Source organism: Aristolochia californica, unplaced genomic scaffold (genome assembly GCF_029961685.1).
Source record: "Aristolochia californica isolate CCGP_79_NKW_82.1479 unplaced genomic scaffold, dmAriCali1.0.hap1 SCAF_10, whole genome shotgun sequence".
NCBI classification, from domain to species: domain Eukaryota; kingdom Viridiplantae; phylum Streptophyta; class Magnoliopsida; order Piperales; family Aristolochiaceae; genus Aristolochia; species Aristolochia californica.
In genome coordinates, this window is record NW_027181771.1 from 19,501,531 (window position 1) to 19,515,955 (window position 14,425).

Genomic DNA, 14,425 nt, shown 5'->3' on the forward strand with positions numbered 1-14,425 from the left:
AGAGGTAGAAAACATGAATTTTTATATTCTTTGACATTTTGATGTAAAATCATTTACTAATATATGACTTCCTTTTACATCCATCCTTGGTTATTATTCTAAACATAAGGTAATCAAATGTGTACTGAAAATTTTGATTTTTAAACTCTAAAATATATTTTTCAATTAATAAATATTTAAAATCGATAATAAAAATTATTAAATAGGTAAGAATAAGATTTCTAACTAATTAATATACTAATTTTATATTATATTATTCAAAATATAAGGTAACAAAAGGTGTATCAATAAATTTGATTTTTAAACACATGAAAATCTTTTAATAATTTTTTTATTTAAAAATATTTTAAATCGATAATAAAATGTGTTAAATAAGTAAGAGTAAGATTTTTTAATTAATTATTAAATTTATTTTAATTTTATTTTTTTAAATATAAGGTAAAAAAAATTGTATAAATAAATTTGAAAAAATGTACTCATAAATTTGATTTTTAAACTCGAAACTAAAATTTTAAAAAATTTTAATTAAAAAATATTTTAAATAAATAATAAAAAATTGTAAAATAGGTAAGATTAATATTTTTTAATAACTTATTGTTTTAAATATAAGGTAATAAAAAGTGTACCGACACATTTAATTTTTAAACTCTAAAATAAAATTTTCATATTTTTTCAGTTAATAAATATTTTAAATAGATAATAAAAAGTGGTGTAATATTTTTAATTAATAATTTTTTATAATTTAATATTTTATAAATAAGGTAATGAAAAGTGTACAAATAAATTGTATTTTTAAACTCTGAAATAACTTTTTGGATAATTTTTCAATTTATAAATATTTAAAATAGATAATAAATGAGTAAGAGAAAGATTTTTTTTAAATTTAGAAATATTTTAAATCGATAATAAATGGGTAAGAGTAAGATTTTTTCTATTTATAAATATTTTAAATCGATAATATGTTTATAAGATTTCTAATAATTTAGTATAATTATTTTATTTTTTTATTTTTAAACTATAGAGTAATAAAAATTGTAACAATAAATTTTATTTTTAAACTCTAATATAGAATTTTCATATATTTTTTATTAATAAATATTTTAATCGATTATAAATGGTGTTAAATAGGTAAGAGTTATTTTTTTAATTATTTATTATATTTATTATAATTTATTTTTTTAAATATAAGGTAATAAAAAGTGTATTCATAAATTTTATTTTTAGAGTAAAAAAAACTTATTCAAATTTAACGTCATTTAATGTCGTGACATTTTATTTGGTTTTTGACGGGTCGGAATTGTGATGTGGCAGTCGATGTGTCTATTTACTCATGCAGTGCTGATGACGTGGGACACATAATCAGTCAAAGCTTAGGTGTCATTTTTGGCTGTACACATGTACAGTGGATTGATCAAAGTTGGGTAATTTTCAAAATAAGTTGAAAGTGACATCGTTTATCAAAATAAGTTTTTTGAAATGGGTAATTTGGTAAAAAGCCCATTTTTTTATTCTTCACCCCAAAAGGTGATTTGTGTTTGAGATACCCTTAAAAAGTGAATAATCACTTTGTTGTGCCCTAAAGTTGGGTCACTTTTTCGCCTTAGAAATTGAGCGGAGAGTGTTTAAGACTATGACCATTTTTTACTAGTATATGGAGTTGTGTTGTATGGGTAGAGTGATTTTCTTCTCTCGTATTGTGTTTCATCCACGGGGTCTCTTTGTCATTTTTATTCCATCTTGAGGGGGAGAACTAGAAGAAGAAGTACAAGAAAGACGTACCATTTGATAAGAATAGTTACTCCATTAAAATTGGGGGACAATTGGCGTATTTTGCGTCGGAAAAGACAATCTTGTCTTGAGATGCCATAAAATCATTTGAATGAAGACAACTAGAATTTGGATTTCAAAAGATTTAGGTCTACTTTGAAACCAATTGTTAGCTCGAGGGCTTCTCAAGAAGGGGGTGAATTGAGAATATGTAATAAAAATTTAACTGTTGGTTATGCAATAAAATCGAAATTGCTCAAGTGGAATGCACATACCACAAACTAACCTAGATTTTTATTTTTTAACGTTCTACAAGTGATAATCATCGCCCAAGAACCCTTTCTCGGAAAATTTCACTAATAAGTTCTATTAGCTGAAATTACAAATAAAGAGATTACAACTTTCTTTAAGTCAAGTATAATACCTTATCACACAACCCAAATCTCTTCCAAATAGATTGAATACAACTAAATTCTAGCTCTAGTCGGAAATTTCCCTCTAAGATTTAATGACACTAGAAATCCCTTTGTTTGAAAGTGAAAATGCAGCCTTCAATGGAGAGGTAGTCACTCCATAAGAATGTGTCCAACCTTTCAACACTTTAGGTATAGAGATGAAAATATTTTGGGGTTGAGAGAACTAGGAATGCCAAGATAACGCAAAAGGTTTGAAGAATTTTGAGTTAAATTTAGAATTTCTTTTCCTAAATGGGTAAGATTGGAATATTGCACTTGAAAATATCTCAAGTGAGTAGGTATGCCAATAAATGCTCATTAACACCTAAGGGGCTAGTTGGGATATCTTTTATAAGATTCTTGGCAAAAATAGCCATTTCAGACCGTTACCAAAAAATTTCATGATGGGTTGATTGATCAATAAAAGGTATGATCGATCAAATGACCCCAAATGGCTATATTTTTAGCTTTATTATTGATCATGCAAAGTGGTTGATTGATCAATGCCATAGGTTGATCGATCTCGCTTTTGAGGGTTGATCAATCATGCTTTTAAAACACAACTAGGAGCACTCTAGTTGATCAATCGTGCCCAAGGAGGTTGATTGATCATACTTTATAACTTGGCTTGTCAACATTTTGGTTGATTGATCATGCCCAAGGTGGTTGATTGATCAAGCCTGTATGTTGCAAGCTTGCTACACATGTGTGATCTATTATACATTGTATACGTTGAAGGATTATGTTGTTTGGCAATTTGTAAATTCAAAGTTTTTTCATGATTAAGGCTAACAAAAAGAGAATCAAATGTTTAGACATTTGTATGAACCATGATTTTTGAAGTAGTTTGCATGTTCTAAACCCCAATAATAAATTCATGCCTAAGATTTGGAAACTGGATGGCTAGTCTCCTTACATAGCTAGAGTTCTTGAGATTTTTCTATTTTACCTAAACTCTAGGCCTTCAAATCATGTTATTCTCCCAAGGTGCTTCTTCAATGTGATTGACTCTTTGTTCAAGCTCGAGGTTGTTGGAAGACACAACTTAGGTGGCACAAATGTAAATTAAGGGAGAACTCCTCTCCCACATCAAGAGGTGGCAAAGAAGGTAAATAATTATTTTTTTATAAGGATGCCAAGGGTGTAATTAAGTTAGATGTTGTATGTCTACTTATGTCCTTTTATTTAAAAAGCTTGTAGCCCTAAGGGCATTCTAATCATTGTAAACCTCCTTCCACAACTATAAATAAGAGACTCAAGGTTTGGGGTAGAGCATTAAGTCTCTCCTCTTTTCATAAATCCATCCCTAGCCTATTCTCTCTTTTTCCATGCTCTCTCTTTCTCTCCATCTCTCTCTCTAGTCATCTCTCTCCTTCTCCTCTCTTCTTCTTTATTTCTCTCTTTTCTGTTCCTTTTCTGCCTCCTCTCTTCCTTCACCACCTTGATTGAGGTTCTTTATCATGGGAAACTAAATCCAATAGAGGTCTTGTGTTGGATTTGCTGGTTGCTCCTCATAGACCTTGTAATTTAGTAACTTGACGAAAATTTATTTGAAATAATTTATGAATTGTAAATTTGTTAGCGTACTTAGCATAAGTTTTGTTATCTTCAAAATTTGAGAACGGGTTAGAACTTTTGTGGTGACGAGATGACTCGAGGTGTTCTAGTGAGCACCTCTTCAACGACTAGGCAACTTGAAATGTTCTAGTGAGCAACGACCTTGAGTTTTGTGACACAACTTGAGGCAAATAGATTTTTCATCTTGACCACCTTACTATTGGAAGCTATTGGAGGTTTGACCAGCCAGGCAAATTGAATTTATCTTTTTTTTTTTTTTTCATGATAAAAGGTAGGTTTTATTTTGAAAAACCTTAAATCTAAACCTTTCTTTGGTCTACTAGGCTTTCACTCAAGGATTTTGATTACACTTAGGTCAATCAACTCTTTAAGATGAATGGACGATCAAGTTTCTTTCTGAAATCCTTCACATGACAAGACTTTTTTAAAGCACTACTTCTACATTACAAAACATGAGAATAGTCCTTGCTAGGAATCTTTGATCTTTGCTTTGATATCATTGTCAAATTTACTTTGTAGATTAAGAAAGATATTGAAAACTAAATAGATCAAGGAAAATTTAATATGGATTAAAACCTCCCTTCTCCATGGAGAAAATCCCTAGATTAACAAACTCATAATTTTAGTTTATGTTTTATACATTGGGATAATTGACTCATAATTTTTAGTAACTTTAGGGTATAATAGTCTTTATTATTGCATTTAGGGGCTTTGGACGTATTTAAGGTACTTAAAAATGTAAATTAATAATTAGGAGAAAAAGTAGGGGGGCATGTCCTAGTCTATGTAAGAGTCATAGTAGTAGTCAAAGCTATAGTTAGAATGAAATAGATGTTAAAATTGAGGTAATAGTGGGACTTAGAGTTAGAGTTAGATTTTCTTAAAAGAATTCTTATGAATATTAGAATTTTAAGCTAACAAAAATATTATTTTTGTTTATCTTATTCTTTTTTGTGTGTACATGTGCGTGAGTAATTGAGATCTTTCACTCTGTTTTATTTTCCTTGATATTTACTACTAATCTACTATGTGTGTGTGTGTATTTGAGATCTTTCACTATGTTTTCGTTTCCTTGATATTTTTTGCTAATCTATTATGTGTGTGTTTGTATTTGAGATCTCTCCCTTTGTTTTCTTTCCCATGATATTTACTGCTAATCTACTATTTGTGTGAGTGTGTCTGTGATCTCTCACTTTGTTTTATTTTTCTTGTTAGGTCAGGTTCCGCAATAATGGTTAAGAGCCAATTTCCTTTATATTTACTACTAATCTACTATTTTTACATTGTTATATACCACTTGGAAAAAAATCATTTTTAATTTATTCTTTATTGTCTCATCGATCTGATTGTTTATAAGGAGAAATTTGTTGATGGTAGGTTGACTCTCACATTGTTTTTTATGATAACAAAACTAAATTGAACTAATAACTTAAGAATCTAAAGTATTTCAGATACTTCACCTTCAAGAGCATCTCAAGGTCTAAAGTATCAAAGTAAAAAAGAAGACCTCAAGCACAATTGAAGAACATCTCTTGAAAAAACACCCACAGTAAGAAGACAATGAGAATACTCAAGTTCAAGCATCATAGACAAACATTTAAACTCATTCTCTTTTTGCAAGAGAGTATTCTAATTCCTATTCCTTAAGTACTCCTGAAATCGGAGCTTTAGAATATAAATTGGGTATAGATATGTTTAGAATCATCATACACTTCACTTAGAAACATGTTAAAGAACTTAGAGGGACATTCCCATGCTATATAAAGTATACATTTTTTATCTGGCATTGGATTGATCGATCATCTAGAACTATGTAGGTCAGAAACATAAAGCATTATTGATCAACCATAGTCGATTGATCAATCATCCAGGATGTGGCTATTTCATGCTATAATGCATGATCGATCATCCCTCAAAGATTGATCGATCATAGCTATCCTGATTGATCGACCAGTCAGAACCTTGCCAGTAAGGGACTTCAAGCATGATCAATCAAATGAAAATATACTAATTAATCATACTCATATTGCACAACCAGAGGGAATCTCGATTGATTGATCAACCATTGGCAAAGATCAATCAACTTAACTTTTCTGGACAAACGGTAACATATTAATCGATCAATTCATCGATCGATGTCACTGTTTGACAAAAAAGTAGTCATTATGATCGATTGATCGATTACTAACTTAGCAATGATAGATTAATTAACGGTCTGATTTTTGCAAACTAGCAAATAACAACTAGTTTGAGTTGGGCAAGCCATAAATACCCCACTAAATTGTACATAAAGGAGTGAATGAGCATTTATTGACATATGTTTAAGCCACAACCTTTATCTTGCAAATTCCTACCATAAGTTCTTTAGAGGAAAAGAGGGAGAGTAACACATTTGAAAAACCTTCAATCTCTTCACTCTAATAGTACAAGCTTGTTGATCTATTCAAAATGTGCTACAAAGGATGAGGTAGCTTGAATCTCTCAAGGAGAAGCATCTCTCCAAGTAAGGGTGTAATTATTTCCTTTCTTTTTATGAAATTGTGAAAGGTTCATCTAGAACATGTTAATCTAGATAGAAAGGCCTAGTTAGAGCTAGAATCTAGCAGTAATCTCTTGTAGAGATTGGCTTCTGTAAAAATCGTGTATTGAGCTACAAGTGGCCAAAACGAGCCAAAATATCTTTGTAATAGTGGAATTTTCCTAAGGAAGGGTTCTTTGGCGATGACTATCGATAAAAAAATATTTTTTGTCCATGTGGTGTGTGCATGTTGCTATTTACATTGAATTGCTTTTATGCATGATATTTTGATTACACTCACAAGTTGCTTTTAATTTTAATATCTCAATTCACACCCCCCCACCGCCCCCCCACCCCCCCCCCCCCCCCCCCCCCCCTCTTGTGTAGTCACCTGGCCCAACAAAATTGACATCACAAATAGTGAAGGTTGAATAGAAAGAAGGTTGCATGTCGTAGAATAAAGCTTCAAATCAACCCACAATTTTTGCAATAAAAAAACTTTACATAGCAAATTATATCTTGAAACAAAGCTCATGAGTCTACTTTCTAACACAAGAATGACTTCTCAAATTGATTTTTCTACAAGGAAAAATAAATGTTAGAAGAAGCACACGTCATGTAGGAAGTTGAGTGTGAGACAACTTGAGTTGACTTGACCTTGGCTGACCTAGTAATGATGGCTGCTGGTGTGAAAAATTCAGAATGCTCAGAGGTTCTATCCACTCATCCAAATGACTTCAAGGTCATATTCCAAAAGTTCAAATTGTGATAATAGAAAAAATTGACCAAATGATCAAAGGAAAATTCTCTTATATTCAACCAAATGGGCAAAGACAAATTCTCTTATATTCAAAGTCGATTTTCTGACTGAGCTCATAGGCTCAAAGAAGATCCATAGCTAATTACACATAGACACCATTAGTAGCCAAAGTGTAATTTTCAGTTTTGGATTATGTGTGATACATACAATATGTTGGAAGATAGGGCCCAAGCCCACACGACCAAGGAAGACCCACATATCTAAGATTATTATAAGATAGGTCACACGACCAAGGAAGATCCACAAGATGCGCCCAAGCCCACAAGAAGTAGGACCCACCATGATTACCATGAGCTGGAATCCTTATCACACATGTAGGAAGATCAAGGACTCATAAAGGTATCTTTATCTTATGGTCACGTCCTAGAAGAGTTCTAGTTTGAGTTATGTTTGTCTTTTATCAATATTGAGTTATTTAATTATATTAGGACTTATCTTTAAGTGTTAGAGTTTGGGTGTAATTGGGACAAAGGTAGTTTTATTGTAATTGGACTCTACTACCTTCCTCTTTTATAAATAGAGGTTCATGTACTATGATTATAATAAGTTAATTAAGTTAATGAAGTATTTTTATTTTCCATAAATTCAACATGTTATCAGAGAAGGTTCTATGAGTTGACTTGGCCAACCGACAGAGATAATGAGATCCATTTCTCTAAACCCTAAACCCTAAGTCTAGGTTCGTAGTTTTTTTTCCGTCCCTACATCCGTAGATTGATTTGCATTTTTTACCTATATACTTAGATTTTCATATTTCAAAATATATATTGACGGAAATATATTTGAGTCTACTTTCCAAATAAAAATGATTTTTTTCCACTCAGAGTTATCTACAAAGAGATATAGATATTTGAATGAGCAAAGGTCAGATTGCAAAAAGGTTCGATTAGCAGCAGCAAGCTTCCTCTTCCGAGGTATTTTATGCTATTAAGAACTAAATTTTTTATGGAGAAAAAACATATGTAAGTATATTCATTTACCTATTCAACTAATTTTTTATCTGAGCTATCTACAAAGATAAATTGATATTTGAAGCAGAAAATGTCAGATTGCAAAAGAGGTTCGAGCAGCAGCAGAAAGCTTCAACTTTCGAGGTATTTCATGCTATGAAGAAAGAGACTTTATATCGATAATTATATATCAAAGTAAATATATGTAAGTCTATTTTCTTACCAATTCAAATAAATTCTTGGTATGATTTTTTTATAAGGAGATATTGATCTTGGAAGAATCAATGGTCATTCAGGAAAAAAAGGACAAACAATACTTAGTTCGGCCAGACGATAGAGACCAAAATCTATCAGATTATTTATCTTCTGATAATTATATTTTCTGAAGAGAAGTTATTGTTGGATGAAATTTATTTAAGTCTAGTTATAGATGAAGAAAAGTTCATGTCAATCTGATTTATATTTAAAGATATATTCGTATTGGAAGAATCAAAGGCCATGCTAGTATTCTGTTGCATTGAAAAATCCGAGTTTAAGCCCATTATTTTGCGTCACTTTTCGAGTTGATATAACAAGAAAATATCTCACTTCTCCTTGGTTTGAGGGCTTATCTATACATCTTTGTTATTTGGGCTTATGGCTACATCTATGATATTTGGTTAAGCTGGGATCACTGCCATTACCTCCCAGCTTAAGGGGGAGAAGTACAAGAAGTACAAGAAAGTGGTATTTTATTCCATATGTTGTGGATAAGTTTATGTGACCAAAATATTCAAGAAATGGGGTACACAAAAGATGAAGCTTCTGCATCTAAAAAAAATATTTATATCGGATTACGATTATTTCATGGGTCCTTTTACAAGGTTTATTATTTTGGTTCGTGTTATATGTGTTGAAAGATGGTCGTGTTACATTACAGTTGTTGCTATCATGTCTCTTTGGATGAGACATTATTCTTGAAAAAGAGGTGGCCTCGGTATCTTTCCTCATACCATTATTTCTTTGTCCCGATCAAAAATATAAAAAATGTCACTGGTTGGGATTCCATGACAAAGGAACTTAATACCCCGTCAAAAGTATCAAGTTTCAATGGTTGGGATTCCATGACAGAGGAACTTAATACCCCGTCAAAAATATTAAGTGTCAATGGTTGGGATTCCATGACGGAGGAACTTAATACCCCATCAAAAATACCAAATGTCAATGGTTGGGACACCATGATGGAGGAACTTATTATTACATCTATGTTATACCCCCTCTAAATTGGCCAGCTAGGTCTCATGGAAGAGAGCATCAGTGTGAGGTGGAGTGTTGGAAGATTGGAGGACTACCACTTTATACAAAAAAAGATTTTATACATCATTTGCAGCAAGTTGGGAGTTCTTGATGTTCTCTCACCCCCAGCTTGAGAGGGAGTGTTGGAAGATAAGGCCCAAGCCCACACGACCAGGGAAAGCCCACATATCTAAGAGTATTATAAGATGGGCCACACGACCAAGGAAGGTCCACAAGATGGGCGTAGGCCCATAAGAAGTAGGACCCACCATGATTACCATGAGCTAGAATCCTTATCACATACGTTGGAAGATCAATAAGGACTCACAAAGGCATCTTTATCTTATGGTCACACCCTAGAAGAGTTCTAGTTTGAGTTATGTTTGTCTTTCATCAATATTGAGTTATTTAATTATGCTAGGACTTATCTTTAAGTGTTTAGAGTTTAGGTGTAATTGGGACAAAGGTAGTTTTATTGTAATTGGACTCGACTACCTTCCTCTATTATAAATAGAGGTTCATTTACTCTGATTATAATAAGTTAATGAAGTTAATAAAGTATTTTTCTTTTCCATAAATTCAACACGATAAGATAAAAATTTTCAATGTGTATCACAAAATAGGAATAAAGAACTAGCATGTTAATTTTTTGCATGCTTCAAATATGATATACACATGGTATCTTATTCACAATTAAGGGATGTAAAAATGTTAACTACAAGGTGTATATGGAAGATAGAATCATGGGCGTGCTTTAGCATTGAATACATACAATTTCTTTTCAAATAGTGTAACTCTTCTTTTATTAAGGAAAGTGAAATGTTGGCCACTTTGTTATGTATATTAATGTATTAGCCTACAGTTTGTAACAAGTTTTGGCATGGAAGGTTTCCTTGAGTTAATTTTGATGATAACAAATACCAAAGAACTACTTGTGATATTTAAATGAGAAATGTGGATACAAAGCCATAATTGAAAAGAACGATGACAATGCACTTGTCTGATTGAGTCAAATCGATTAGACACTAGTTTCAAAAGTCTCGTATATACTGTTAGAACTCAAGTTCATGATTTCAAGTCAACCAGATGACTTGAGATGGAAAATCCTTTATTGGAAGTTGTACATCAAAATGACTATATTGGCCCACGTGGTGGCTCAAGAGAGGGGGGAGGAGTGAATTGAGTATAAAAATTAAAAGTTAAGTGGTTGTAGTGCAAATGAATAAAGTAAATAGGCAACAATAAAAATACATGCACATAATCACATAGGGGCAACTATCCTTGATGTTCCTTTAGTTGGTAATCACTACACAAGAATTCTTGCTTGGGAAAAATTTTACTATCTAGCTCCAGCAGCTAAAATACAATGAGATTAGCCAAATCTCTTTAGGTCGAGTGTATTATGCACTTACACTTACCTCAATCTCTCCCCAAGAGATTTTCATAGAACTAGATTCTAGCTCTAGTAGGAAATTCTTTATTCAAGGTTCTAGAAAACCTCTTCCAATTACAAAAGAGAAAAATGAAACTTACACTTTTCGGAGAGACGACTTTCTCCTAGTGAGTCCAAGCTTCCAATCTTTAAGCACGTGGAATAAAGTATGTAAAACTTGATGAAACTAGGAATACCAATGTTAAATTTAGGATCCCTTTTCTGAAATCATGAGCAAGAAGAAAGAGGGGAAAAAATAAAAAGGAGAGAGAGTCGGGTAAGGAGGAGAAGAGAGAAAATGGAAAAATAAAAGAGAGAGGTTAAGCAAGAGAAAAGTTCTTCAAGTGAAAGAGAAAAACTTCAACTCCCTTTTTTTTTAATCCATGTAAAAGGTCCTCTATTTATAGTAGAGGATGTGGTAGAGTCCATGTATAATTACACTTCATGCTCCCAATTACATTCAATCTCTAATTCTTAAAGATAAGCCTATCATGATAAGATAACTCAATGTAAACTAAAAGTCTAACATAACTCAAATACTAACTCTTTATTATGAGGATGTGACCTTTAGGATAAGAGGCCAGCTTGTGGGTCCCACTAGACCTTCTAACCAGTTCGTGACTCTCCTTAGGAGTCCTTCTTGATTTTCCAACCAACTTGTGTGAGTCCCACTTAATCTTCCAACTTATGAGATAAGACAACCAGCTTGTGGTAGTCCTACTTGATCTTAAACTCTTCCACCTCATGCTAGCTCGTGTGATAACTCATCAAGTTATCCCTCATCCTCATGGTGGATCCCACCAACTCGTGCAAGCTTGGTGGAACCTACCTTGTAACGCTTCCCCTCAAGTTGGGGGTGAGAAAACATCGTAAATGCCTAGCTTTCTAAAGATGGTGGAAAAAAATTTATAAGTACCTAGTTTGGTGAGAATGTCTACAACCTGACTCTATGAAGATATATGTTTAAGAGATAATATGCCTGTTTGATATTTTTCTCGTACGTAGTGGCAGTCTATTTCAATGTGTTTTGTTCTCTCATGGAAGACCCGATTTGATGTGATATGTATAACGGCTGGATTATCGCAATATAGATCCATAGGAGCTTCTTTATAACAACCCAGTTCAGTGATAAGAGATTTGATCCATAGAAGTTCACTAATTGTGTGTGCCATGGCTCTATATTCTACTCCTGCACTAGATTGTTATGGTCCCTAGTAATGGATCGAGTAACTCGACATAGGATTTGAGAATTCAGCACTGTAATAGAACAACTGCTCTTGGTAAGGGCAAATAAAGAGGCTCCTTGCTTGGTCTGGTATCGAGTAGGAGGAAAGCAGCCTCCTTTGTGGGGCTAGGCTGCTGCTTGATAAGGGTAGAGGGCCCTTGGTGCTACTACTCGGCTAGGAGGGGAAGGGGTCCCCTTCTTGGTCACGGAAAAGAGAGTTTGAATCCCTCTTTGCTTTTGCTCATGTTAGGGCTGCAAGCCCCTAACTTGGACAGTCCTTGGACCTGAGGTTAGGGGTTCCTAACTTATTGTTGGTCTTGATGCTGAAAACAAACTCTGATTTATGGTTGCTCGTGGTGTGGTGATGGAGAAGCCTCAATTCAGGCTCGGAAAGAGAGGGAGAAACCCTCTATAGCTGCTGTGAATGGAGGGGAGGCTGGAGCCCTTGATTGAACTCGGAAAAGGGACACCAATTCCCCTCTCCTATTCGGTATGGATCAATGTAAACAGAAATCAAAATAGGGAAGAAGGAAATTCAGACTCAAGAGGGAACCTGGACCTAGAGCTCATCAAGGAGACCTCCAAATCCTAGAGCTCGTCAAGGAGAACTCCAAACCCTGTTTAACCTAATTAAAGACTTCCTCTTTTCTGATTCCCTTGCCCTCTAAGTAGGCTTGACGTCCACCCTAGTTTTAGGGTTAAATATTACAATTCTACCCCTGTGGCAATTTAACTTAGCTAATGCATAAAAAAACGAATTTAAAAAAATATGGAAAGAAAACTATTAACTTTATAACTCGGTGCGCCTCCGTTGTATGACTCAGTTAGCTCTTGAGTCTTCAACATCTGCCTCCCCTTGGATAAAGAGCTTGTCCTCAAGCTCATAAGCTGGGTAGACCTGTTTGAAGGTGTCCAACTGTTCCCATGTCACTGCGTCTAGTTCTGTAGCTGTCCACTGGACTAGAATTTCCAACTGGTCATTGACCAAACAAGCGCATAACACCACAGTTGGTGTAAGAATGATGTGTCCGTTGTCCACTGGAGGAAGGAGCAGAGTGGATGTGGGCGGTGATCCCGTATATAGTTTTAGGAGGGATACATGAAACATATCTTGCAGCTTGGTCATGGTTGGAAGTTGAAGTTGATAGGCCACTAGTCCCATGTGTCGAATAATGGAGAAAGGCCCAAAGTACTTGGGTGAGAGCTTATGGTGTGGCGGTCCGGCAATGGACTACTGTCGGTACGGTTGGAGGCATAACCAAACGTAGTCCCCTACCTCTTACAAGATGTCTTTGTGTCCCTTATCATAGAAATCTTTCATACGAACCTAAGCTCGTCATAGGCGTTCTGTAATATTTTGTAATACCTAGTCGCGATCCATGAGTGCCTGATCAATGGCGTCCACGCGGGTGGACCCTGGAGTATAAGAGAGTAGCCGAGGAGGATCCCTGCCATAGAGAACCCTGAAAGGAATGGATTGCAAGGCGGACTGGAATGAAGTGTTATAATAGTATTCAGCCCATGGTAGCCACTGAACCCAGTATTTCGGATGATCGCCCACAAGGCACCGTAGATACATTTTGAAGGTGTGGTTAACCACCTCCATTTGGCTATCTATCTAAGGATGATATAAGGAGGAAAATTGCAACTTCGTTACTGCCAGAAAGGATGGTAAATACCACGTCTCGATCACTAGCAATAGATTCTGGAATGCCATGTAAGCAGACAATATGCTCAAGGAAGGTTTGCCCACTCGTGATGCTATATATGGATGAGCCATAGGAATAAAAGGTGCATACTTAGAGAACAGATCAACCACCACAAATAATACTGAGTTGCTGGCTGACAGTGGAAGACCCTCGATAAAGTCCATCAAAATATCGGCCCAGACTTGTGTAGGGAGTGCGAGAGGTTGTAGAAGACCTACTGGACTTTGTGGTCTGCTTTGTTGCATTGACATACCTGACATGCGGAGACATATGAGGCTATGGTGGTCTTCATGTCTTGCCAATAAAAATCTGCTTGAACACGTTGCAAAGTTTTTTGGATGCCTTCATGTGTTCTGTCATGGTAGTAGAGAGGATGGCTGGAATCAACTCGGAAGTGTGTGGTAGATAAATCCGCTATTTGTAGAAAATAAGGGAATCCTGGACGGACCACTTAGAACCCAGTGTCCCCTCTTTGACTTTTCTGTGTAGCTCATGTAGGACAGGAAGAGTGGCATGGGCCTCTCGCACCAAATCTAAGATGAGGAAACAAGGCTGGCTGATCGCATATATGAGCTATTGGTGTTCAAAACACCGTGACAAGGCATCCACTGCCTTGTTTAATCTTTCTGAATGGTACTCGACTGAAAAATCAAATCCCTTAAACTTACTGATCCAGTGCTGCTGTGGCGAAGTCGT